This window comes from Nicotiana tomentosiformis, chromosome 2 (genome assembly GCF_000390325.3).
Source record: "Nicotiana tomentosiformis chromosome 2, ASM39032v3, whole genome shotgun sequence".
In the NCBI taxonomy this organism is placed as follows: domain Eukaryota; kingdom Viridiplantae; phylum Streptophyta; class Magnoliopsida; order Solanales; family Solanaceae; genus Nicotiana; species Nicotiana tomentosiformis.
This window is the reverse complement of record NC_090813.1, coordinates 21,096,909-21,124,750: the sequence shown is the minus strand read 5'-3', so window position 1 is coordinate 21,124,750 and position 27,842 is coordinate 21,096,909. Positions and strand designations below refer to the sequence as shown.

General features: G+C 39.9%; 1 pseudogene; it reads left to right on the top strand.

Annotated features, from left to right (window-relative positions):
* Positions 1 to 27,811, top strand: LOC138904457 (phosphoglycerate kinase, cytosolic-like; annotated as a pseudogene).
* The last annotated feature ends 31 nt before the right edge of the window (positions 27,812 to 27,842 follow it).

Below are 27,842 nucleotides of genomic sequence, written 5' to 3'. Positions count from 1 at the left end.
GTGGGATCTCTAAAAGAAGAAGATCTGAAGGGGAAGAGAGTATTCGTTAGAGTTGATCTCGACGTTCCATTGGATGAAAAATTTGATGATATCAGAATCCGAGCCGTTGTTCCTACCATTAAGTATTTGATGAAATGCGACTCTCATGTTATTCTTGCCTCTAATCGCCGTCGTCCAATAGCTATCAGTCCAAGGTACAGCTTGAAGCCAATTGAGCCAATACTGTCTGAGCTATTGAGAGTTGAAGTGAAAATGGCAAATGATTGCATTTGTCATCAAGTTGAGATTATGGTTGGTGAAATACCACAAGGAGGTTGATAGAATATAAGGGTCTACCAAACTCTATAGAGAATTAGGTTCTCTATCGGTTCCACTGGAACACACGCATACAACAGTAAGTAGATGACAAGAGAAATTTTACGTGAAAAATTCTCAGCTCAACGGGATTAAAAACCACGACCTTCCCTTGTAGGATTTCAACTTCACTACTGAACAACTTTTAGATTACAATCTATGCAACCTAGGAATTAACCTCTTAATCCCTCACTAACTTGTAATACTCTATTATAAGCCACTTTGTAATAACTCTATTACAAAGACTTTACAACTCGACTAACTCTAGCCAAGACTCAAATACAAAGGTTTAAGGTTTATAAAGATTTCCTACACAATGCTTCTAAATAAGCTAAATAGGAATTACAATTTAAGAACTATTACAAAGTTACAACTCAACTAAGGACATACAATGACTTGATGTGGGGAACTAGTCTGTAATGGTGTTGTTCTTTATTCTTGATGCATTTGAGAATTGATTGCTTGATGATGAATGACTGTAAGAGTGCTTGAATGAATTCTCTAAGTGAACAACTCCTTTGTTTTACCTTCCTTGATGTTAATAATGCACTTGTGACATCACTTGGGATGATGTAAGTAAGGTAGGTAAAAGACACTCTCCATAAAGTTGACTGTTGTACTGTTTCTGCACTGTAGCATGTGCATGCAGCAACTTTATAGGTGTGGCAGTTGACTTGTACTATTTCCTCGGGTAACGATAGTTATCTGTTCCCTCTATTGCTCCTCTGACTCTGGAGAGTTGAAGCATATTCCAAGCTGAAACCTTTCGATCTTAAGGTCTTGAGGATATGTAACTGGTTCCTTATCTGGTTCTTGACAGTAATTTTATTAGATCATCAAAACATAAAGCAAGGTAGTTGTAACCTACCAATTTTCCCCTTTTTGATGACGACAAATTTATAATTGAACATCCAAGAAAAAAAACGTATAGAACCAGACAGTGAACCAGAAAATCCTTAAGTTTCCCCCTGAGTCTGTATTCCCCCTTAATCAGTGCTTATTAATCAATTATGCACATTGATCTTCCCCCTTTTTGGCATTATAAAAAGAAGATAAACAAGTATATAGCAAAAAGAAGTCTAGCTTGAGTTAACTCATGCCACTTGTGTGCACACAACATGACTAAAAACAGAGCATAAAGACAAGGCATAGTTAGCAAAAAGGAAAAAGCTTGCATTAGCATTAATTTGGATTTTTCAACAGGAGCAGAGTCAATGTTACTACCACCATCCACAGTTTTGAACAAAAAAAAATACACCACAAACATCATCATAAAAAAACTGACACTAAGGAATAGACTGATCACTAAAGACTGGACACTGAAGGGACGCTGTTTAGGGAGCACTGGAAGGAAATGGCTTAGAAAGGGCTTGGAGGACTAAATCCATTCGAGCATTTGCTGACATTTGCTCATTGAGCAGTCTCTCTTTCAGGTCCTCCACTTGTTTCTTGAGCCCAACATTCTCTTTTGTTAGACAAGTAACCTCTTCTCCTTGAGAACTACTAGAACTAGGTGCCTACTGCAGCTGACTTAGCTGAGTTTCAAGGATAGCATTCCTTGCTTTCAATTTCCTTATCTCCGAGGTAGCACTATTCTGAGCATTGATCAACTGAGATATGGTAGAAGTGCTTCCAACCCCTCCAATTTTCTCGATACACTCACATTCTTCAAGAGTAGCTTTGGAGAAAGTTTGCTTCTTTGTGACCACTTTAGCTTGTCCCAGAGGAACTTTGAAGTGCTTAAAGACCTTGGTGAGAAGGAACCCATCCGGCAGCCCATGATTACCATCTTTAAAGTTTGTCACTTTGTTCATGTGCTCTATCATAATCCCAGGCAGATTGATGGTAGTGAAGTTGTCAAGTGCTTCAATAAGGAACAGGTCTGCACGAGAGGCGATAGACTTTCTCTCAGCTTGAGGTAGCAGTACCTTGTTCACCATCTCAAACAGCAGTTGGTATACAGGAAGGAGGGCCTTCTTCTAAACCCGTTCTCCCCGCTAAATGGCTATGTCCTTTAATATGGTATTTCTGAAGTTTTAAGAACATGATCCATGAACACTAGACAAACCTTCAGCATGTACACCAAGAATGGACCCCAACACGGTAGAGTCCATTACTATATCAACTCCATTCACCAACACACAGATGTGATCATCTTCAACTTTAAAAAGGTCAGCATAGAAACTTTGAGCTTCCTCTTCATACACTGGAGCATCATTTGTGAACAAATGTGTCCACTGTTGGAACTCACATATCTCAACCAGCTGTCTCATACTAGCCTCCTCCAAGATATCAGGGGCAAATGTGCGGCTCCATAGCACCTTTTGACTTCTTAACCTATCTTTCCCAGCACTCCTTAGATTACCCACTCTGGCTTTCTTTGAGGAACCAGGTTCCTGATCCTTATCAGCTTTTCTCTTAGCAGACTTGCAAATATTCTTTCCTTTTTCATCAGACTTCATAGACTTTTTACCCAATTCTTCCATCATCCTAGCAGCAGACTCTTCTACCAATTTATCGCCAGATTCTTTCACCACATTTTCACTAGCAACAACATCATCAGACTTGTTCAAACTTTTAGCAAACACAGAAGATCCCCTTTTAGGCTTGGGGAGACCATGCTTCTGTAAGCTCTTTCTAGTCAAGGAACCAGGTTCCTCTTCTACTTCATCATCCACATTCACAACTAGCACTATCTTCTCGCTCACAACTTTCCCATCTTTCACTAATTTTCTTCTCCTTGACTTAGCTTGGTTGTTCTTAAGCGCAGACTCAAGAGCCTCCTTCCTTTGCAACCTTGTAGTAGGTCGCTTAGAAGTAGACTCCTGAGCAACCATTGGTCTACGCCTAGTCAAGCTAGCAATTGGCATATCATCAGAATCTTCTTCACTATCACTCTTTTCTTCTCTGGACACAGATCTTTCCCCAGTCATAACCACACACAAAGGCTCAACATCAAAATAAGGAGAGGGAGCAGGGTCAACACTGACCTGGGGCTCTTAAGAGGACCCCTGAGTTAGATCCTCCTAGGAGGAATCAGGTCCCTCGTTTGGTATCCCAGTAGTATTATCCTATCTTGATTGTTCAACAGGCACAAGCTCTCTACCATCTTTCATCGTCTTAGACTCTTCCCCCTGAGTCCCAAAACCATCATCACATCCTTCTATAACAATCCCTTCATGAGCTATGGACAACATATTCTCTATTGCCTCCTTTTCTTGTACATCCATGGAAAACTCGGTAGAGGAAGGAGTGTTACCTGTGGACATAAGATTAGGAGCAGTCTTTGTTGAGTCAAACTTCTCGGAACTATCAGTTGGATCTACCGTGTCACACCTCCTTTTTCCCGAAGAGGATATGGGATAAGGGAGTTTTTCCAAATTAAGTGACATTAATCGAAATGGAATTATTTATTTATTTTAGAGTCGCCACTTGGAATAATTTATGGTGTCCCAAGTCACCGGTTTATTTTAAAATCCCAAATCGAGGAAATTTGACTCTATTTATGGTCCGCGAACACAGAAGACCGGGTAAGAAATTCTGTTAATCCGGGAGAAGGTATGAGGCACTCCCGAGTTCCGTGATTTTAGCACGGTCGCTTAATAATTAATACTTAGCCTAATTATCTGATTTATTACATGTTTGAAAACCTATTGTACATTTTTTAACTTTTAACTGCTTTTAGTATTTATGGAATTATTTCTTGAACAAGTCACGATGTTGTACACTTGTCATTTTGGTACACGTTGTGAACCACGCCACATAAAATGCACCCGCGATTTACGACATGTTTATTTTATTATTATTCGAAGTTGTGGCCGGGTCACATGAAATGCACACCCGAATTGGAGGATTTACGTATCGTGACCATGCCACGGGAACCGTACCCATGGCCACGATGATTTATTAATCGCGCCTAGAGCAAGCTACGATGTTCAAAGATGGTTTCCTACATTGTGAGATTAATGTATGATAATTGTAAATTAATAACTACTTTGTGGACATCATAATTTGATTTCAGTTCTGGTTTGTAAACAAATAAGTGGGCTACAAAAAATCATTGGGCCTAGAAGGTCGATTATTCCCTAACTTCCCTTTCAATTCATGATACAAACAGTGTAACTCAAACGAAATTACAAACGGCCATCCTAATTATGTTCGCAAGATGCAAGTTAACCGAAATTCAGATTTCCAAGCTAAAGTGACATTCAATTGGAAATCTCATATTATACAAATAGCCAACCCAACTTAACATTAGTCAGGTTCATGAACATGTTTTAACATGTAGAAGAATAACATAAGCTATCAACGAAATTTAAAGGAGCATAAATTAAAACAACAGAATCTTCTCTTTTCAACATTCGTGGCCCCAAGCAAAATAGAAACAAATCGCTATGAAGTTAAACAAGTTTAAATCTTCTAATAGACAAACTACTCAGAAAAGGATTCAATCATGTAAAGGCAATAATGAGTTGAAAATTCATGGAGAAAACAGAGGAATTAATTCCTGTTTACCAATACAAAGACGGGTTCTCAAGTGAATACCTGGTTGCACAAAACCAATTCTTAAAAACCAAATGAAAGCGAGATAAGAGAACGCTAAAGCTCAGTAAAACAGCAATAGCAACGACAGCAGTCCACGGCTCCAAAATAGCTCTAATAGCTCAATCAACTTAGAGATTCCAGGATTATGAATTGAAATCTGAGAAGAGAAGCTTCTTAATTTCCTATGTAACTCTTCTTTTTCGTTGTTTTCTTTTTTCGATTTTTTTTTTTGTTTTTGTGTCTTTTTCAAATTTGGATTCAAAATTTTGAAACTGAGTTGGCTGTGACAGCCATTAGAGAGAGTGGCGAGGACTTGAGGGAGATGAGGCTAGCGGTTGTTGAGTGAAGAAGGAGAGGAAGAAGGATGCTAGGTTTTTTTTTTAAGGGGATGGGGTTCTGTCCCTGTTCTCTTTTCAGTTGTCTGTCCCCTTTTTCCAAAAATGAGAAAAGAATTGGATAATTAAGGGGGAATTTAGGGCAAGCTTGTGGAGAAACTGGGCCACTGAATTTGCTTGGCCCAATTCTAAAAGATGTGCACCAACAACCCTTTCTTTCCTTCTCATCTTTCTTTATTAGACGTTTTGCAAAATTAGCCACTATGGGCTCAAATTTTAATTAACTAATTTGTGTGGCTAAACTATTTATATATTTTACTCATTAATTGACTAATGACCTAATTAATTAACTAGCCTAAAAATGCATGTAGAGTTACTAATGTATTTTTTTGGTATTTTAGTGTTTTGCAAATGCAATTGATTATGCATTTAAAATCTAAAAAATATAAAAATTAAAATATTTTTGTATTTTCTTTAGGATTTAAAATTCAACTTAAAAATGCATCAAATATGAATACGTATAAAGCAAACTAAGTAAAAATATAAAAAAATAATTTAAAGCTATTTTTTGGATTTTTTAGGAATAATTTTATATTAGGGCAAAATTTAGGTGCTCACAGCTGCCCCTCTTTGCTCGGAAACATGAAGAGTTTTTGGGCAAAGATAAAGTGAGCAATTACGAGCAATTTTTGCCCATTTGGATACTCAATGGGAAGCATTTTTGAAAAGTTTGACCGAACCTTGCTTCGGAGGTTGCCTACATATCCTTGGCTATAAAGGAATCAGGTCAGTGTAGTTCTGGAAGTTTAGATAGCTGGGACTACCGAGAAGCTGTGATCTCACTGCTGCTGCTGCTGCTCTTTCTTGCTGAGCTCCCTACTACACCAAAGTCAAAATGAAAAAGAAACTAACTAAGCCTATCAGCTACGAGTTACAAGATTCTTATCTATGAGTCTTCTGAAAGCTTGATCTTGAGTCTTGAATGGTTCTTCATGCAGACTTTTGATTTGAACCTTGATGTTTGCTAGTTGCAGGTGCTAGTTCTTTCTTCTTCACCTTTTCGGATCAAGACGGGACATGCAAAGCTTGTGACTTCAACCATGTCTTGAGCAGTTCACATCCTTCATCGGCTTCTGCATTTTGGATTCACTTCTCTTTTTTTTCTTTTATTCTGGATTGAGACTTCTTCCTTTGGTCATCTCGGACTGTCAGCTCGCATTCTTGAGGCGAGCTTCTGCTACTTCTAACTTGAATTGAATTCTGAAATGACTTGAAATTTGAAACGAATTCCCTCGTTCTCCAAGTGGGCGCCTGATGACTTAAAACTGAAATGAATTCCCGCGTTCTCCAGGTGGGCGCCTGATGACTTAAAATTTGAAATAAATTCCCTCATTCTCCCAGTAGGCGCCTGATTTTGACTTAAAACTGAAATGAATTCTCTCGTTCTCCAGGTGGGCGCCTGATGACTTAAAACTTGAAATAAATTCTCTCGTTCTCCAGGTGGGCGCCTGATTTTGACTTAAAGCTAAAATGAATTCCCTCGTTCTCTAGGTGGGCGCCTGATGACTTAAAGCTAAAATGAATTCCCTCGTTCTCTAGGTGGGTGCCTGATGACTTAAAACTGAAATGAATTCCCTCATTCTCCAGGTGGGCGCCTGATTTTGACTTAAAGCTAAAATGAATTCCCTCGTTCTCCAGGTGGGTGCCTGATGGCTTAAAGCTAAAATGAATTCGCTCGTTCTCCAGGTGGGCGCTTGATGACTTAAAACTTGAAATAAATTCCCTCGTTCTCCAGGTGGGCGCCTGATGACTTAAAACTGAAATGAATTCCCTCGTTCTTTAGGTGGGCGCCTGATGACTTAAAACTTGAAATAAATTCCCCCGTTCTCCAGGTGGGTGCCTGATGCTGACTCAAAACTTGAAATAAATTCCCTCGTTTTCCAGGTGGGCGCCTGATGACTTAAAACTTGAAATAAATTCCCTCATTCTCCAGGTGGGCGCCTGATGACTTAAAACTTGAAATAAATTCCCCCGTTCTCCAGGTGGGCGCCTGATTTTGACTTAAAGCTAAAATGAATTCCCTCGTTCTCCAGGTGGGCGCCTGTGACTGACTTGAACTTAAAATAAATTCTCTCGTTCTCCAGGTGGGCGCCTGATGCTGACTCAAAACTTGAAATAAATTTCCTCGTTTTCCAGGTGGGCGCCTGCAATCATGAAAACACAGACAAAACAGAGAAACTTTTCTGCCCCAGTTTATGCCAGGAACATTCTTGAGTGTTAGTTGAATCCCATTATCCAGGAGGGTCCTGAAAATTTAAAACTAGATCCCATTATCCAGGAGGATCCTGAAAACTTGAAATTAAATCCCATTATCCAGGAGGGTCCTGAACAGTTAAAACTGAACTTATCTAGAACATGCTTTCCTCATGGGGGATTCCTAGCAAAGCAAACAAGATTTCTTTCCCCTGCTTAAAACAAAGAAAATTTTGTCAGTTTGAAAATATGGTGGTTAGTTTGTGGCATCCTTGCTGAAAGTGTCTGCTTCTGTCACTACCCCGCTTCGTTTTGATTAGCTGCTTCGGGCTACAAAGAATTGTTTGACCTTTTGATCGGACCTCGACCACAAAACCTTTGAATGACTTGAATCTCTTACACTCAACTCGTCGTATGGCACTTTCATTCTGACAACTGTTGAACCTTTGCATTTCCTACAAATTCACGAACCACTTGACCACTGAACTTCATTTACCACCGCATTCCTCATTCTAAATCATGTCACTTATGATGTGCCTGGCCGAATTTCACTTGGTATAAATAAAAAGCTGGTAATGAGCTTTGAAGTCCTTTCTTGCTTGCTTAACAAAGACTGATTTGATAGAGACTTAGAAAAATAGACCCAAAAGATACGAAGCGAAGTGACTTCGAGAATTAGGAATAAAAAGGAAAAAACTGAGATGACTATTTGAAGAAAAATGGAAAAGAGACTTATCTGAATGAATCAACTGGCTCTAATGATCATGACATGCATTTCGGATTGATCAGCCTAATCCATCCAAGTAATCACATTTCTGTTCATGTCATGTCTTCATACTTGAAAAAATCGGGCTTTCAACAATCCAACTTTTCTGTAAAATCACCAACCTCTTTCGACTTGTAGTGCCCCGAAGGGTTTTCACCAACAAGCCTCTCTCATTTATTCATCTCTCAACTCACCACCGTCTTACGGTGCCCGTGAGGGTTTTTACCAACAAGACTCTCTTATTTTAAATTTTTCCTCAGCTCACCATCGCCTTACGGTGCCCGTGAGGGTTTTCACCAATAAGACTCTCTCATTTTATTTATTTTCCTTGTACCCAATGAACAAAGTGTTACCCATGATGGAAATCATACCTCTATCTCACTTGACTTGCCATCCTCAAAGATTGATCGGAAGGTCTTTCTTTGGACCGTAGTATAGGCTTTTGGAAAGGGTTAGAAAGAAAAGGTGGTATAAGGCTCAACATGACTTAAGATGAAAGGGTTCAAAATTACAACTTTTGGAATCAGACCTATTGCAAAACTAAAACTTCCGCCCCAGTTCTTTTTTGAATCTGGGGAATTTTGAATTTTTTATTTGATGGGACTGAACCTCAGAGTAAGGCTGCCTGCGTATCCTTAAAAGAAATCAAGTCTAACGTAGTTCCAACTAGTAAAAGTTATTTTGTTTTTGCTTTTATTTTTATTTTTCTCCTTTCTTTTCTCTTTTTTTTTTTTGCTTTTAATCTTTTCCTTCTTTTTTTTTCTTTTTTTTCTTTTCTTTTCTTTTATATTTCTAACTCTACTTCTGATTCCAAAAGAGGGGTATGAAAGAAAATAAATAAGGCTCAAAAAAAGGGTAACAAATGATAAAAGTGTTTGGGATAGCAGAATAAAATGCCTTCATCATTCCAACTTTGAACATGCCTAGTACAAAATGCGATTGAAGATAAGCAAAGAAATCATACATAATATCTCTTGACTGCATCAGAATTGATCGCCATATCCATATATTTACCTTCTATGTCTGTTAAATACAAAGCATCATTGGGCAACACCTTTGTCACAATGAACGGCCCCTGCCAGTTTGGGGCGAACTTGTCTTTAGCTTCGGCCTGATGTGGAAGGATGCGTTTCAACACCAGCTGACCCACCCCAAATTTTCGGGGATGCACCTTCTTGTTGTATGCTCTTGCCATTCTTTTCTGATACAATTGACCGTGACATACTGCTGCCAATCGTTTTTCATCAATCAAACTCAATTGCTCTAGCCGGGTCTTGACCCACTCATCATCATCAATTTCGGCTTCGGCAACGATCCGCAAGGATGGAATCTCAACTTCCGTAGGTATAACTGCCTCGGTTCCATATACCAGCAAATAGGGAGTTGCACCTATTGAAGTGCGAACAGTAGTGCGATAACCCAGTAAAGCAAAAGGTAACTTTTCATGCCATTGCCTGGAACCTTGCACCATCTTACGAAGTATCTTCTTTATGTTCTTGTTAGCAGCCTCAACAGCTCCGTTTGCCTTAGGACGATACAGAGTGGAGTTTCGATGTATAATCTTGAACTGTTGGCATACCTCTTTCATCAAATGACTGTTGAGGTTAGCAGCATTATCTGTGATGATTACCTTGGGAATTCCGAACCGGCAAATGATGTTTGAATGAACAAAATCTACCACCGCCTTCTTGGTCACGGACTTGAAAGTTACAGCTTCGACCCACTTGGTAAAGTAATCAATGGCCACCAGAATAAACCTATGCCGGTTTGATGCTGCCGGCTCAATTGGTCCAATGACATCCATGCCCCCAAACAACGAAGGGTCAAGGTGCAGACATTGTGTGCAACTCAGATGGCGGGGAATGAATCAATCACCATGCACCTGGCATTGATGACATTTGCAAACGAAGCTGATGCAATCTCGTTCCATGGTGAGCCAACAATAACCTGCTCGAAGAATTTTCTTTGCCAAGACATACCCACTTATATGCAGCCCGCAAACTTCGGAATGCACTTCGGCCATGATAGTCGAAGCTTGTTTAGCATCTAGGCACCTTAGTAATCCTAGATCTGGAGTTCTCTTGTACAATATTCCCCCACTTAAGAAAAATCCACTAGCCAGACGTCGAATGGTTCTCTTTTGATCACCTGTGGCATGTACCGGATATACCCCCGATTTGATGTATTCCTTGACATCATGGAACCAAGGCTCACCATAAGGTTCCTCCTCAATCACATTGCAATAGGCATGCTGATCACGAATTTGGATATGCAGAGGGTCGACATAAGTCTTATTCGGATGGTGTAACATTGACGCCAGAGTAGCCAAGGCGTCGGCAATCTCATTATGAATCCTGGGAATATGCCTGAATTCTACCGACCTGAATTGTTGACAAAGATCATGCAAACATTGTCGATACGGTATGAGCTTCAAATCCCGAGTCTCCCATTCTCCCTGAATCTGGTGAACCAACAAATCTGAATCTCCCAAAACCAATATTTCTTGAACTCCCATGTCTATAGCTAGCCTCAAACCCAGAATGCATGCCTCGTATTCAGCCATGTTGTTAGTGCAATAAAATCGAAGCTGAGCTGTTACGGGGTAGTGATGCCTTGTTTCAGAAATGAGTACAGCCCCCATTCCGACACCCTTCATATTAACAGCTCCATCAAAGAAGAGTTTCCAACCTGGCTTTTCATCATGATCAGCCTTGTCAACATACATCACTTCTTCATCAGGAAAATAAGTCTTCAGTGGCTCATATTCTTCATCCACCGGATTCTCGGCCAAGTGATCGGCCAAGGCTTGGGCTTTCATCGCTGTTCGAGTCACATAGATAATGTCAAACTCTGTGAGTAAAATCTGCCACTTTGCCAATCTTCCTGTGGGCATAGGCTTATGACAGATATACTTTAGAGGATCCATGCGAGAAATGAGGCAAGTAGTGTAGGATGATAGATAATGCTTCAACTTTTGTGCCACCCAAGTCAAGGCGCAACATGTCCTTTCAAGAAGAGTATACTTAACCTCATAAGGAGTGAACTTCTTGTTGAGATAATAAATGGCTCGCTCTTTCTTGCCCGTGATGTCGTGTTTACCCAACACACAACCAAAAGAATTATCCACGACCGTCAAATAAAGGATTAAAGGTCTCTCAGGTTCTGGCGGGGCCAGCACGGGTGGGTTTGACAGGTAACTCTTGATCTTATCAAATGCTTCCTGACACTCATCAGTCCACTTAACCACAACATTCTTCTTCATCAACTTAAAGATAGGCTCACAAGTTGTCGTGAGTTGAGAAATAAACCTGCTGATGTAGTTTAACCTTCTGAGAAGGCTCATTACCTCGGTTTTGTTCTTTGGCGGTGGTAATTCTTGGATGGCTTTGATCTTTGATGGGTCCAACTAGGCCCTTTCACAACCAATACAGATGGCTTCACGTCGAGTGTGCTTAGCTTTTCCGACACCCCTTCAACTGTCAAAGGCATTGCTTTTGCAAAATCTGGAGCTTTAAATGGATTACTTTCGCTAGCCCGGATCATCATGCCAGACTTGGAAGAATTCTTGGGCTCCCCATCCTTATGAACTATCTCAATCATATGTGTCTATGCATGAGCCGTCAAAGGATTTTGGTTGATGTTTGGCGCCTCCGGGCTCTGGACCACAATTTGATTTGTATCAATAAGCTCTTGGATCGCCCTCTTCAAATGCCAACACTTCTTTGTGTCGTGCCCTGGGGCATCAGAACAATATGCCCATCTGAGGGAATAATCAAGGTTCCTTGGAGGTGGATTTGGTGTCTTTGGCTCAATCGGCCTCAAAACGTCCAACTGCCTCAACCTTTGAAACAAACTGGTATACGACTCTCCAAGAGGGGTGAAGGTTTCTTTCCGCTGCTGCCTCTCTTTTCTATAATCCGACCTCGATCGAAAGCTTGGACCAGTAGGGTTTTAGTATGGTTGTGGGGGTGGATAAGGATTTTGTGGAGTTGGAGCACGCCATTGCGGGTAAGGAGGGGGTTGTGCATATGACTGTGCATGGTGAACATGGTAATGGGGTGGTCTGACTGAATATTGAGGGTCTTGTGGTGGGAAATAATGTTGGGATGGATTATATGGAGCTTGGGTGTAGGCTTGAGGTTGGGGTCGAGGTTGGGTGTACTGGTGAGGCGAACCCCTTGGGCCACGCCCTGATCCAGAGACAAACATAGCGACATCATCTTCCTTCTTTTTGCCTAACAGGCTTCCGGTGCCACTTTGAATTGCTTGTGTGGTTGCTTTTATGGCGGAGTAGCTCATGATCTTGCTTGACTTGAGTCCTTCTTCCACCATTCCTCCCATCTTTACCACATCGTTGAAGGACTTACCTATGGCTGAGATCAAATGGCCAAAATAAGTAGGTTCTAAGGCTTGAAGAAAGTACTCGACCATCTCATCTTCTTCCATTAGAGGATTGACCCGTGCAACTTGTTCTCTCCATCTAAAACTATACTCCCTAAAGCTCTCACTGGGCTTCTTCTCTACCTTGGTCAAAGATAGGCGATCCGGGATAATGTCTATATTGTACTGAAAGTGCCGAGCAAAGGCCTGAGCCAAGTCATCCCATGTGTACCACTTGCTAGTGTCTTGGCGGGTGTACCATTCCAAAGCCGCCCCACTCAGACTCTGACTGAAATACGCCATTAATAATTCGTCTTTCCCACCGGCGCCTCTCATCTTGCTGCAAAAGCCTCTCAAATGGGCCACGGGATCTCCATGTCTATCGTACAGGTCAAATTTGGGCATCTTGAACCCAGCGGGCAGTTGGACATCAGGGAATAAGCATAAATCCTTGTAAGCCACACTTACTTGGCTTCCTATCTCTTGCATGTTCTTCAAATATTGTTCTAGACTCTTCACTTTCCTGAATATCTCATCCTGTTCCACGTTCCGGGATGGTTTCTCAGTTTCAACAGGAGGTTCAAAGTGAGGGGTGTAGGAATAAGGATCCGTGACTTTGAAAGTTGGTTCCGGAGCATAATACTGGGTATCTGGAATTTGGAACGCGGTGATCGGTGGAGGGTAGCTCACGGAGGGGCTACGAAAACAGGAGCAGATGTCGGAGTTGGGTATGCGGTTGTTTTGGCTGGTGGAGCATGGAAAGTTTAGGACGAGGTGCCCGGGTAGTGGTGGAAAGGGGTAAAACCTGGTGCATGCTGAGGGGAAAGATCAACGGTAGTGGGATTCTGGGCTTGTGCCAGTGGTGGGATGAAAACGGGATTTTCTATGTAGTTAGCGGGAAATGAAGGTGGAGGATGCCCCCTGATCCAGGCTTGATACATTTCAGCCATTTGATGCTTCAACCTGTGGACCTCCTCTTTCAATTCAGACTCTGATTCTACAATCTCCCTCGGCGGGTCAACAACACCCGTGTCCGACTCTTTTCTAGTCATGACTGCCTTGCGCTTTGATCTGGTATTATAAGGGTGACTTGCTAGGATGCCAACAAACTAACCACCTAAATAGAACCTGTCTAATTATGCACACACAATAACTTGGTCAGTTTTGAAGTATTTAACAGATAGGGAATCGCATATTGGGGATGCAATGCACCTGAGCAGTTAAACGTTTCTAAATGCTTTGCGACGGCTTATGTGCTTCATCCCGGCTCTTTTCCCAAATTTTGAATCCTGATTTTTTCCTCTCCTTTTGCTGTGTTTTGCTCTTTTAATTCTCATTCTCTTTTTTTCTTTTGTTTGGCCCCTCTTTTCTTCCTTCCCTCCTTTTTTTATTTTCCTCTCTCTCTCTTTTTTTTTTGTTTTCTTTTCTCTATTTTCTTTTAAGACTATGATCGAATCCTATGGGGATTGCTTACGTATCATGATGCCGCATGAATCAGATCATTACGTAGTTCAAGAAAATAAATGAGAAATGATTTTTTTTTTCAATATTTTATTAATAAAAGACATCTTTTGGATTTTCTATTACAAGGACTTAAAAGTAGTGATGACTACAAAAGAAAAATCTACAGACTCGAAATAAAGCAATAAGCAACCTTGACAAGGATGAACAAAACTTGAGGAAAGTAAAATACAGACTCAAAAACTAACTAAAAATAAATAAATAAAAAATACATAAGAGCCTCCACTGGTACTCCGGGGGCTTGCGGGACATCAACCGGTCTCCGCACGGGCCTACGGGCAATATCTTCTTGAAGGTGGTCTAGGTCAACCATCACCTGTCGAACGAATGTCATTACAGAAGCAAAAAACATAGACTTGGTCATGTCTTCACATTCATGGCATTTCATTACAACATAATCAGCTATCTCTTTAATCCTCATTCTGATGACACCCTTTTCTTGAAGCAAACGTCCAATCTACTGGGCCCGAGCTTCTAACACTTGTGTATCTGTGTTGTTTTGGTCTTGTAACTGTTGCAGGCTTTCTTGTAGTTGGTAAATCAATGCATAGCAATGCTCTCTTTCTGTCTTGAAATCCTTTATTTGCTTGACCATTTCATTTTCCAGGGTAACCAGCATTTTTCTGTAAAATTGCTACTTCTTTGTCATATTTCTGCTTCAACTGGTGGGCTAATCTAGCATGTTCTTCTGCACTTTTGGCCAACTTTGCTTGAGCATTTAACAAGTCCTTTTCGGCCTTTGTCAAGTCAAAACCATAATCATGCACTTTCCGCCTTAGGTTGGTTATAATTTTCTCATCTCTCTCACTTCTTACCGGTGTCTCGGCGGCTATTTTCATTCTCTGGATTTGGGCTCGAAGGGCTTCATTTTCCCTAGCGAACCTCTTCTTTTCCCCTTCATCTTCAGCTTCCTGCAAACTACTATCAAATTTGATTTTTTCAATTTGTTCTTCTAGTTTGTTTATAGTAGTCTGGTATTTCTTTTCTTTAGCTAACCAAACCCATTGCTCTCGTGCTCCATCGGTGAATTGTTGGACATGGGGCCTTTTGGCGGGCTGTTCTGGCTCTTGATCGACCCGACTTCTTTTACCATACCATATGGCATAGTTGGATCCTACTTCACCCATGGACAAATCTCGTACTTGAGTCTGTGGTTCCAAGAACCTACATTGGTGCCAAATCTGACGAACCCTTTCTTTGGAAAATGTGGCTTTTGGGCATAGTTCAATAACCTGTGGACTCAAATCTTCGTCATAGGGGACTGTTTGGTATCTGCCAAATTGGCATAAGGACCCGATGCGGGGCATATGGCTGAATACTCCGAAGACCCATTAATAAAAGAAAGTACACTCCGGCGGACATGTAAATAACTTCATCGACCGGGAGCCAACCAAAAGTCCACTCAATTCGATTTGAGTTTAAAGAACCCAAATACGTGAACCATGCCTCAGTACCTTCCGGCAACTCATGACCGTTTACTCAGTTTTCATATTCTTCGATGCAATTGAGTCCGGTCAGACCGTAGTTCATGTAACATGGGCGATGACAAAGATGTTCTACCAACCACATTTGTAAAAGCAAGTTGCAACCCTCAAAAAACTTTGTCCCGGCTCGACAAACGGTTAAAGCTCGGTAAATTTCTGCGAGAATCATCGGTATGATAGTGCTATTGGCCTTTTTGACCATAACGTCGGCCACTCCTGCGAGCCCCAATTCTATATGTCTGTCACTCCTTGGGCATATCAGAGTGCCTAAAAATGCCACCACAAAGGCCAAACCCCTGCGTGCTTCCCATTAGTCTTTGTTTCCCTGATGATTCAAACCAGTGTCTGGAGCCTCAAATCCGTGGGGGTCTCCATACCGGCTGTATAAGAAACGGAATGTGCAGAATCCTCCGGCTAAATTTTCATCTTTAACCTGCCGGCTAATACTGAGGAGGTCCAAAAACTTATGAGGGGTTACAGTTCTTGGTGCTACTGGATATTGATACCTTAACTTCCCTTCGAAACCAGCATAACCTGCTATCTCCTCTAGTATAGGGGTCAACTTGAAATCAGAGAAGTGGAAAACATTGTGTGTCGGGTCCCAAAACGGTATCAAAGCTTCGATTATATCAACCCTTGGTTTAATTTCCAGAAGACCAGTGAGCCCACCTAAAGCCTTTATCACAGAACGCTTGCTGACCTCCCCCAGGTCGTTGCACCACATATGGAGTCCTAGTGGAATCTCGTCTACGACTCGAAAAGGTATATTTTCAACAGTGCTCATCCTGCACATTTTATTTAAGGCGACTGGCTAAAAACAAGTAATTTTTTATTTTTATTTTTATTTTTGACCCCAAAAGAAAGATTATTTGTGCAAAATAAAACTCAAACAACTCAAGGCCACCTTTGCAAATAACGGCCCTTCAGCCCTTCAGAAATGAAGATTTTAAAGTTGTGCTTGCTAAGTGGCTAAAATTAGGAAAAGAGCCATAGGTGGCTATTCTGGTAAAACAAACTTCCTGCGTCCCGTCGGGACGTTTCTGGCTATTTGGACAGAAAGTGACATCCCCTAAATTTATTTATGACAAAATGACGCATTTTCAAATTTTCTGGTTATTTTTTGCAAAAATGGGGCCGGACCCGATGAGAGTTGCCTACGTATCTCACATCCGATGAGAATCAAACCCGCGTAGTTCGGTCCATCTTGATGCACAGAAAGATATGATTTGTTTTGAAATAATTTTTTTTCTTTTTGTTTTTTTGAAACTTTGGCAGAGTAACGGGATTTTTGAATATCGGGATTATCAAAACCGGCCAGTTTTCTATCCTACCTCACTCTTGGTTTTTCTTTTTCTTTTTTTCTTAATTTTCCTTCCTTACTCTAGAAGCCGGTCAACACACAAGCCAAGCAAATTAATGCACAAGTAGCACGTAAAGAATGCATTAGGATGGTCTTTTGATTTTCGGGTGCACCTATCCTAGACAGACCCAACCCCTGTGTTGAGTCCCCTAAGTCAAATGCACGTGATGCAAGAAAACGTACCTACTAGGGATCCGACATGAGGCTGTGTTATTCTAAGTTTTAAATCTTGGATGTATTGTTCTAGACCTGGCTTACCCGAGCGGACAACTAGAGCCGGGGGGGGGGAGGGTAGCATACCGGGAATACAGAACTTCACCGGCTTTGCAACTTGTCCGAACCTCGTTCTAAAATTAGGATATGACTCTAACAGAAAAGAAGCCACGCGAAGCGCACGCTCCCCAGAAGATTTAGAAGACTTAGAGAGAATGAGGGTTTCGTAGCAGTTTATATACAGTTCAAACAATATCAAAGCGGTAAAAAGCGGTATTTAGCACATTAGGCTCAAACACGTAAAAATCAGATAATAGACAAAAACCAAGTATAACAGTTATTCTAAGCTCGAATTCTGAACCCTGAACCAGAGATTCTGGGTTCTTAGTCCCCTACAGAGTCGCCAGAGCTGTCACACCTCCTTTTTCCCGAAGAGGATATGGGATAAGGGAGTTTTTCCAAATTAAGTGACATTAATCGAAATAGAATTATTTATTTATTTTAGAGTCGCCACTTGGAATAATTTATGGTGTCCCAAGTCACCGGTTTATTTTAAAATCCCAAATCGAGGAAATTTGACTCTATTTATGGTCCGCGAACACAGAAGACAGGGTAAGGAATTCTGTTAACCCGGGAGAAGGTATGAGGCACTCCCGAGTTTCGTGGTTTTAGCACGGGCGCTTAATAATTAATACTTGGCCTAATTATCTGATTTATTACATGTTTGAAAACCTATTGTGCATTTTTTAACTTTTAACTGCTTTTACTATTTATGGAATTATTTCTTGAACAAGTCACGATGTCGTACACTTGTCATTTTGGTACACGTTGTGAACCGCGCCACATGAAATGCACCCGCGATTTATGACATATTTATTTTATTATTATTCGAAGTTGTGGTCGGGTCACATGAAATTCACACCCGAATTGGAGGATTTACGTATCGTGACCATGCCACGGGAACCGTACCCATGGCCACGATGATTTATTAATCGCGCCTAAAGCAAGCTACGATGTTCAAAGATGGTTTCCTACATTGTGAGATTAATGTATGATAATTGTAAATTAATAACTACTTTGTGGACATCATAATTTGATTTCAGTTCTGGTTCGTAAACATACAAGTGGGCTACAAAAAATCATTGGGCCTAGAAGGTCGATTATTCCCTAACTTCCCTTTCAATTCATGATACGAACAGTGTAACTCAAATGAAATTACAAACGGCCATCCTAATTATGTTCGCAAGATGCAAGTTAACCGAAATTCAGATTTCCAAGTAAAGTGACATTCAATTGGAAATCTCATATTATACAAATAGCCAACCCAACTTAACATTAGTCAGGTTCATGAACATGTTTTAACATGTAGAAGAATAACATAAGCTATCAATGAAATTTAAAGGAGCATAAATTAAAACAACAGAATCTTCTCTTTTCAACATTCGTGGCCCCAAGCAAAACAGAAACAAATCGCCATGAAGTTAAACAAGTTTAAATCTTCTAATAGACAAACTACTCAGAAAAGGATTCAATCATGTAAAGGCAACAATGAGTTGAAATTTCATGGAGAAAACAGAGGAATTAATTCCTGTTTACCAATACAAAGACGGGTTCTCAAGTGAATACCTGGTTTCACAAAACCAATTCTTAAAAACCAAATGAAAGCGAGATAAGAGAATGCTAAAGCTCAGTAAAACAACAATAGCAACGACAGCAGTCCACTGCTCCAAAACAGCTCCAATAGCTCAATCAACTTAGAGATTCCAGGATTATGAACTGAAATCTGAGAAGAGAAGCTTCTTAATTTCCTATGTAACTCTTCTTTTTCGTTGTTTTCTTTTTTTGATTTTTGTTTTGTTTTTGTGTCTTTTTCAAATTTGGATTCAAAATTTTGAAACTGAGTTGGCTGTGACAGCCATTAGAGAGAGTGGCGAGGACTTGAGGGAGATGAGGCTAGCGGCTGTTGAGTGAAGAAGGAGATGAAGAAGGATGCTAGTTTTTTTTTTTAAGGGGATGGGGTTCTGTCCCTTTTCTCTTTTCATTTGTCTGTCCCCTTTTTTCCAAAAATGAGAAAAAATTGGATAATTAAGGGGGAATTTAGGGCAAGCTTGTGGAGAAACTGGGCCACCGAATTTGCTTGGCCCAATTCTAAAAGATGTGCACCAACAACCCTTTCTTTCCTTCTCATCTTTCTTTATTAGATGTTTTGCAAAATTAGCCACTATGGACTCAAATTTTAATTAACTAATTTATGTGGCTAAACTATTTATATATTTCACTCATTAATTGACTAATGACCTAATTAATTAACTAACCTAAAAATGCATGTAGAGTTACTAATGTATTTTTTGGTATTTTAGTGTTTTGCAAATGCAATTGATTATGCATTTAAAATCTAAAAAATGTAAAAATTAAAATATTTTTGTATTTTCTTTAGGATTTAAAATGCAACTTAAAAATGCATCAAATTTGAATACGTACAAAGCAAACTAAGTAAAAATATAGAAAAATAATTTAAAGCTATTTTTTTGATTTTTTAGGAGTAATTTTATATTAGGGCAAAAATTAGGTGCTCACATACCTTTGACCCTTTTTTCATAGGCGGGCTTGAAATTTCCTAATTTTCTTTTTTGTCAGCAGTACTCTGTTCATCCCCTTTTTCTGGCAAAGTAGGAGAAGGGCTCTGGGCTACAAATCTTTTGGGAGTCGAGATTTTGCGATTCCTATGAGAACCAGAACTCGAGTGGGTAGGAGAGGAGACGTAATGTGGGGGTGACTATGTCCTAGGGTTTTGGTTAGCAGTGGTGTGGGGTGAGGAGTCTAATATCGGTGTTCCAATATGTGAGGACTCAATGTGGATGTCACCTAGAACACTCGAGGTTGTTTGATTTTCAGCCATGGTGAGAAGAAGAGAAGGGATTTGGTAGTTTAAAGAGAGGCAGAAGAATGGGGTTTTGAAATTTGATGGGAGGAGTTGTGACATTGATAGATGAATTTATGATGGATGAGGGACCGGTTAAGAAAGAGCGACAATTTTGGGAGTCGGGTTGGTTCTCAATGGGTGAGACGCTTGGGTTCAAATGACACAAAGAAAAAATAACTGACATACTGATGACGTGGCACTTGTTTTAATCGTTCAAAATTGTGCATGAGAGAACAGAGAAACTACTAGCCTGTTGTCAGGAGAACCAGGTTCCCTCACTAATCTTGTATCTGTAAGCTTTGCCCTTTTTACTAGCGCGTACTGCATAAACTGCCTATTTGCTCTGTAATCATCATGTGTGTCTACCTGTAACGGTATAGAGGTGAGTTAGACTTTGCCAGAAAATACTTTTTAGCTAAATTTACTTGAACATTTCTTTCATAGCCAATCATCGAGGGACTAGGTTCTCCATTAGTTTTTATCAACCCCAGTGCTAGGCGATTTTTCTCAAAGTGTTCTCTGCTCAGGGATTTGGTAAAAATATCTGCAATTTGATCTTCAGTGCTGCAGAACTTCATGCATATAAGCCCCTTTTCAACCTTGTCTCTGAGAAAATGATGACGTACATCAATGTGCTTGGTCCTCTTATGTTGAACTGGATTTGTTGCCATATTGAGTGCACTTGTGTTATCACATAAGAGAGGCACACAATCTGAGAGCACTCCAAAGTCTTCTAACTGCTGCTTGATCCATAGTAATTGAGCACAGCAAAAGGCAACTGCTACATATTCTGCTTCTGCAGTTGAGAGTGCCACTCAGTTCTGTTTCCACGTACCCCATGAGATTAGGAAAGAACCTAGGAAATGTGCCATTCCAGACGTGCTTTTCCTCTCCACCAGATATCCTGCATAATCAACGTCAGCATACCCAAAAAGTTCAAAGTTGTCACCTGAGGGATAGTAGAGAACCAGGTCTTGCGTTCCCTTGAGATATCTCAATATTCTCTTGGCAGCCTTCAGATGAGATTCTTTTGGATTTGATTGAAATCTTGCACAAAGACCTACGCTGAAAACGATGTCTGGTTTGCTTGCAGTAAGATACAGGAGTGACCCTATGATCCCTCTATACATGGTCTGATTTAAAGGGGAACCAGGTTCATCCATGTCTAGACGGGTAGCTGTGGCAATAAGGGTGTCAATGACTTTTGATGCTTCCATGTCAAACCTTTTCAGTAATTCCTTGATGTACTTCTGCTGACTTATCAATGTTCCCTTCTGAGATTGCTTCACTTGAAGTCCTAGGAAGAAATTTAATTCTACCATCATACTCATCTCGAACTCACTCCCCATGAGTTTTGCAAATTCTTTACAAAGAGAGTCAGTTGTGGCTCTAAAGATGATATCATCAACGTATACCTGAACAATGAGCAGGTTCCTCCCTCGTTTCTTCAGAAAAAGAGTGTTGTCAATATTGCCTCTAGTAAATTCATTTTCTAGAAGGAATTTTGATAACCTTTCATACCAAGCCCGGGGAGCCTGCTTTAGCCCGTACAATGCCTTGTCCAGTTTGAACACATGCTCAAGATGCTCGTGACACTCAAAACCAGGAGACTGCTTGACATAGACTTCTTCTTTCAGATAGCCATTTAGAAATGCACTTTTAACATCCATTTGGAACAATGTGAACTCCATATGAGATGCAAAGGAAATAAGAATTCTAATGGCTTCTATTCGAGCAACTGGAGCAAATCTTTCATCATAATCGATCCCTTCTTCCTGATTGTAGCCTTGAACTACAAGCCTTGCCTTGTTTCTTGTTGTATTTCTGAACTCATCAAGTTTGTTCCTGAATACCCACCTAGTTCCTATGATAGTTTGATCTGCAGGTCGAGGAACCAGGTGACATACCTTGTTTCTTTCAAATTGATGCATCTCCTCTTGCATGGCTGTGATCCAGTCTGCATATTTCAACGCTTCTTTGATGTTTTTGGGCTCTATTTGAGAAAGAAAGGCTGAAAAGGCAAGTGAGTTTCTTACTTTTGATCTGGTTTGAACTCCTGAGTCTAGAGGGGTGATTATGTTGTCAAGAGGATGTGAGCTTTTGTGCTTCCAATTTGGTACCTGAATCTCATTGGTAGAGAGCCCAGGTATGTCTGACTGAGGTTCTTGGGCGCTTCTTACTTCAGCAAGTGGAGTACCTTGGACTGCATCAACAACTCTATTTTCAGCTTCAGTTGTTGTGATTGAGGAACCGGGTTCCTCTATATCAGCTGGAGATTCATCTGCGCCATTGTCATTTGAATCATTGACCTAACTCATCATGTCAGTGTTTCCATTTGCCATGTCAGTGACTTCACCAGGGACGGATAAGGGTTCTCCATCTTGATCAACACGTCTGTCTTTCTCACAGGAGAGGTAAGATTCATCAAAGATCACATGTATACTTTCCTCAACACATTGAGTCTTTTTTTTGTACACTTTGTAAGCTTTGCTTTGCGATGAGTATCCCAGAAAAATTCCTTCATCACTTTTGGAATCGAATTTTCCAAGAGCTTCATTTTCATTGTTGTGAACAAAATATTTACACTTAAAAGTCCTTAGATGTGTCAGCTTGGGCTTCCTTCCATTCATCAGTTCATATGGAATTTTGTTCAGAAGGGACCTGATCATGCACCTGTTCACCAAATAGCAGGCAGTGTTGACAGCTTCTGCCCAGGAATTCTTTGCAATCCCACTGTCAATCAATATTGTTCTTGCCATGTCTTCAAGAGTTCTATTCTTCCTCTCCACAACACCATTTTATTGAGGTGTTTTTGGTGCTGACAAATTGTGAGTGATACCATTTTCGGTACAGAACTCATCAAATTTGGCATTGTCAAACTCTGTCCCATAATCAGACCTGATGCTGGCCACCTTATTACCCATCTTCACTTGGATCTTCTTAATAAAAGCAACGAACACTTCAAAGGCTTCATCCTTGGTCCTGAGAAACAGAGTCCAGGTGAATTTGGAATAGTCATCACCTATCACAAAGATGTACTTCTTTCCTCCTTTGCTTGGTACCCTCATAGGTCCACATAGAACCATGTGAAGGAGATCAAGTGGCCTTGAGGTGCTGACTTCCTTTTTGGGCTTGAATGAGGATCTGACTTGCTTGCCGTTTACTCATGCGTCACACACTTTGTGATCCTTGAAGCTTGACTTAGGCAAACCACGAACCAGGTCCTTCCTAACCAATTTATTTAGCAATGAGAAGCTTGCATGACCCAACCTCATGTGCCATAGTTTAGCATCATCATCTACAACACTTAAACAACTGAGATCACCATTCTGCAGAGACTCAACATTAGCAACATAGATATTTTTGTATCTTTTTGCAACTGTGAGCACCTAATTTTTGACTATATTTGAATTTTTATCACCTTCTACTATGTAAATATTTTCAGAAATTTAATATATATTTTTAGCTTTGTTACACTTTATATATATATATATATATATATATATATATGGTAAATATATGGTAAATATTAATAATAATTTAAAAAGTCATATTATTTTTATTTTTATTTTTATCTTTATTTTAAAATAAAATAAATTAAAAAGCCAAAAAAAATTTAAATATACTTTTTTAAAATTTTAGATGGGAATAAAAAAAAAAGGAAAAGTAGAAATATAGAATTAAAAAGTAAAAGTAAAAGTAGGTGGAAATTGTTTAATAAAAAGTAAAAGAAAGTGGAAAATTTAAAAAAATAAAAGTAAAAGAATGTGGAAATTTTAAAAAAATGAAAAGTAAAAGAAAGTTGGAATTAAAAATTAAAAGTAAAGGTAGCTGAATTTTTTTTAAATCTTTCCAACTCCTAGAATGTATCCTTCACATAGTACACATTTTCGATCGAGTGCGAGAGAGACTTCCCAATCCTTCCAACTCCCAGAATGTATCATTTCTTTTCATTTTCAAATGATACACTCCCTCCTTGCAGAGCCTTAAGTGAAAGAAAATCATTTGTACTTCCAGTCATATGCTTTGAGCAGCCGCTATCCATGTACCATTGTAGGCTGCTTCCTTTCACTGTTCCTTGCACAAGAAATCAGGAGTTAGACTTAGGAACCCAAACTAGCTTGGGTCCCTTATAATGAGGAAATGGATGAATGAGAGATCTTTTGGCCCATGCAAGCATCATGCGTTTTTTATAAGAGGGACCAGGTTCTCTACCAGTAGTTATTTTTTCAGCAAAAGATTTATTTTTCTACTGTGACTGAAATCTGGCCTTACAGTTTTCTTTAAAGTGCCCATTGTTATCGCAGTGAGTACAAAGACAATCGTCAGATACAGTAATGTACTTTCTATGAGGGTTGTAGGGAATCTTTTCCCTTTGAAACCCAATCCCCTGCCTATTTCCCATATTGTTGGTGTACATGGCAGTGATAGCATCAGAGGACCAGGTCCAATTGAGTGACTTTTCAATATCACTCTTCACTTTGCCTAGTTCTTCCTGAAATTGTTTGTTTTTCTCAAGCTCAGCACACATGCTAGACTTCACTGAATTTAACTCACTTTCAAGCTTAATGTGTGCCTCGCTTGCAACTTCCTTTCCATTTTTAGAATTTTCAGGCCTACTCTCCATTTTAAGTTCCCCAACCGTTTCCTTCAAATCCACGATTACTACTAATAGGTCATCTCTCTCATGCTTAAGGTTTGTAACTTTCTCAGATAAGACTTATTTTCCCCTTTTTACACACTCAATGATTTCTTTTAGGTCTACCACAATCACCATTAGATCATCTTTTTCATGTTCTATATTTGTAATTTTTTTATCTAAGGCATCCTTCTCTTTCTTTAGGTTCTCAATTGTTTCCTTTAAATCAACTACAACGATTACAAGGTCATCTCTGATATGTTCTGCTTCTCCTAACTCCACAGCTAAAATATCTTTATCATTTATAAGATTGTGATAAGCATCAATTAAGACATTTGCCAATGACATGAGTTTTTTAGGAGAATAAGATTTCAGATTTTTGTGAACATCCCGAAAATTTACCTCATCATCGTCGTCATCTTCATCATCATCGTCAGATTGAGCCATCAAGGCAAAGATTGAATCATACTCAGTTGCTTCACTTTCTATTGCCATCATTGAACTATCACCATGATTATTTTATTCTTCACATTCGCTGGAAGTGTTTCCCATGCAGCAAGAGCTTGTTTTACAACATTATCAGTGGCATTCTTTCTATTGAAGTGTTTATCAGGAACCGGGTTCCTCTTGGCTGCTTTGTCAAAGTTGTTTTTGTACTGATCTTGCTTTAGGAGAGGGCAATCCCTTGATGAAGTGTCCTGGCTTGCCGCATTTATGACATAGGTCATAAGTTTTTGGCTTGCTAGAACTTTCTCTTTTTGGAATGCCTCAACTCCTGCCAACCATCTTTTGGAATCTTCTTGTCAAGTAAGCCATATGACCATCCTCACCACTTGAAACATTGATATCCGTCTTGAGGACCATGTTCTTCTCCCTCTCAGTCTCTCTTCTTATTGTCCTTCTTCTTCTTCTTCTTCTTCTTCTTCTTCTTCTTCTTCTTCTTCTTCTTCTTCTTCTTCATTTCATATGTTTTCAGATTGCCAACAAGCTCATCAATAGTTCGCTCCTGCAAGTCCTTCGCCTCTGTAATAACGTTCACTTTTCTTTCCCAAGAACTGGGTAGCACACTAAGGATTTTTCTGACAAGCTTGTTTCTTGGAATGATTTCACCAAGAGAGTGAAACTCATTGATGATAGAGGTGAACCGAGTATGCATATCTTGGATGGAACCATCGTTTTTCATCCTGAAAAGCTCGTATTCAGTTGTGAACATGTCGATCTTGGATTGCTTCACATGTGTTGTTCCTTCATGAGCGGTCTGAAGGGCTTCCCAAATTTCCTTGGCTAACTGACATGCTGATGTCCTGTTGTATTCGTCAGGACTAATGCCACAAACAAGAATTTTCTTTGCATGAAAATTCTTCTCTACCGCCTTTCGATCAGCATCATTGAATTCCTTCCTTGTCTTGTGAATGGCTACAGCTGGGTCGCCCAGGTTCTTGGTAGGGACAAAGGGTCCGTCACATATGACATCCCATAGGCCAGAATCTTTAGCCATGATGAAGTCGTACATCCTAGTTTTCCACCATCCGTAATACTGTCTATTGAACCTAGGTGGTCTGTAAGTAGACTGGCCTTCTTCGAAGTTTGGAGGAGCAACCATGAGGACCCTTTTTAGGTGTTAACCTGATAGAAAGAACCCGCTTTGATACCAATTGATAGAATATAAGGGTCCACCAAACTCCATAGAGAACCAGGTTCTCTATCGGTTCCGCTGGAACACACGCATACAACAGTAAGTAGATGACAAGAGGAATTTTACGTGGAAAACTTCCAGCTCAACGGGATTAAAAACTACGACCTACCATTGTAGGATTTCAACTTCACTACTAAGCAACTTTTAGAATACAACCTATGCAACCTAGGAATTAACTTCTTAATCCCTCACTAACTTGTAATACTCTATTACAAGCCACTTTGTAATAACTCTATTACAAAGACTTTACAACTCGACTAACTCTAGCCAAGACTCAAACACAAAGGTTTAAGGTTTACAAAGATTTCCTACACAATGCTTCTAAACAAGCTAAATAAGAATTACAATTTAAGAACTATTTCAAAGTTACAACTCAACTAAGGACATACAATGACTTGATGTGGGGAATTGATCTGTAGTGGTGTTGTTCTTTGTTCTTGATGCACTTGAGAATTGATTGCTTGATGATGAATGACCGTAAGAGTGCTTGAATGAATTCTCTAAGTGAACAACTCCTTTGTTTTACCTTCCTTGATGTTAATAATGCACTTGTGACATCACTTGGGATGATGTAAGCAAGGTAGGTAAAAGACACTCCCCATAAAGTTGATGTTGTATTGTTTCTGCATTGTAGCGTGTGCAGGCAGTAACTTTACAGGTGTGGCAGTTGACTTGTACTGTTTCTTCGAGTAACGATAGTTATCTGTTCCCTCTATTGTTTCTCTGACTCTGGAGAGTTGAAGCATATTCCAAGCTGGAACCTTTCAATCTTAAGGTCTTGAGGATATGTAACTGGTTCCTTATCTGGTTCTTGACAGTAATTTTGTTAGATCATCAAAATATAAAGCAAGGTAGTTGTAACCTATTAGAGGTGTTGTGTTGTTGGAGAAGTTGAGATTCCATACAGAAGAGACGTCGAATGAATCCGATTTTGCAAAAAAGCTAAGCCTCAGTTGCAGATTTGTATGTAAATGATGCTTTTGGGAATGCAAACAGATCACACGCTTCCACAGTAGGTGTGGGTCGATACGTGAAACCAGCAGTTGCTGGATTCCTTATGAAAAAGGAACTTCACTATCTTTGCCAAGTCGTAGTAAATTCAAAGAAGCCATTTGATGGCATTGTTGGCGGTTCGAACTTTCAACTAAGATTGGCATTATAGATAACCTTTTGAACAAGGGCGTTAACTTGTTAATCCTTGGCGGTGGTTTGATTTTTACTTTCTACAAGGCCGCACAATGTTACTCAGTTGGATCCTCACTTGTCGAGGAGGAGAAAATTATTAATGCTATAAAGGTGAATAAAATGGCTTCTTGTGTCTCTTACTAATTGACACTTTGAACCAAGCCTTAGCGGTGAAGAAAATGGCTTTT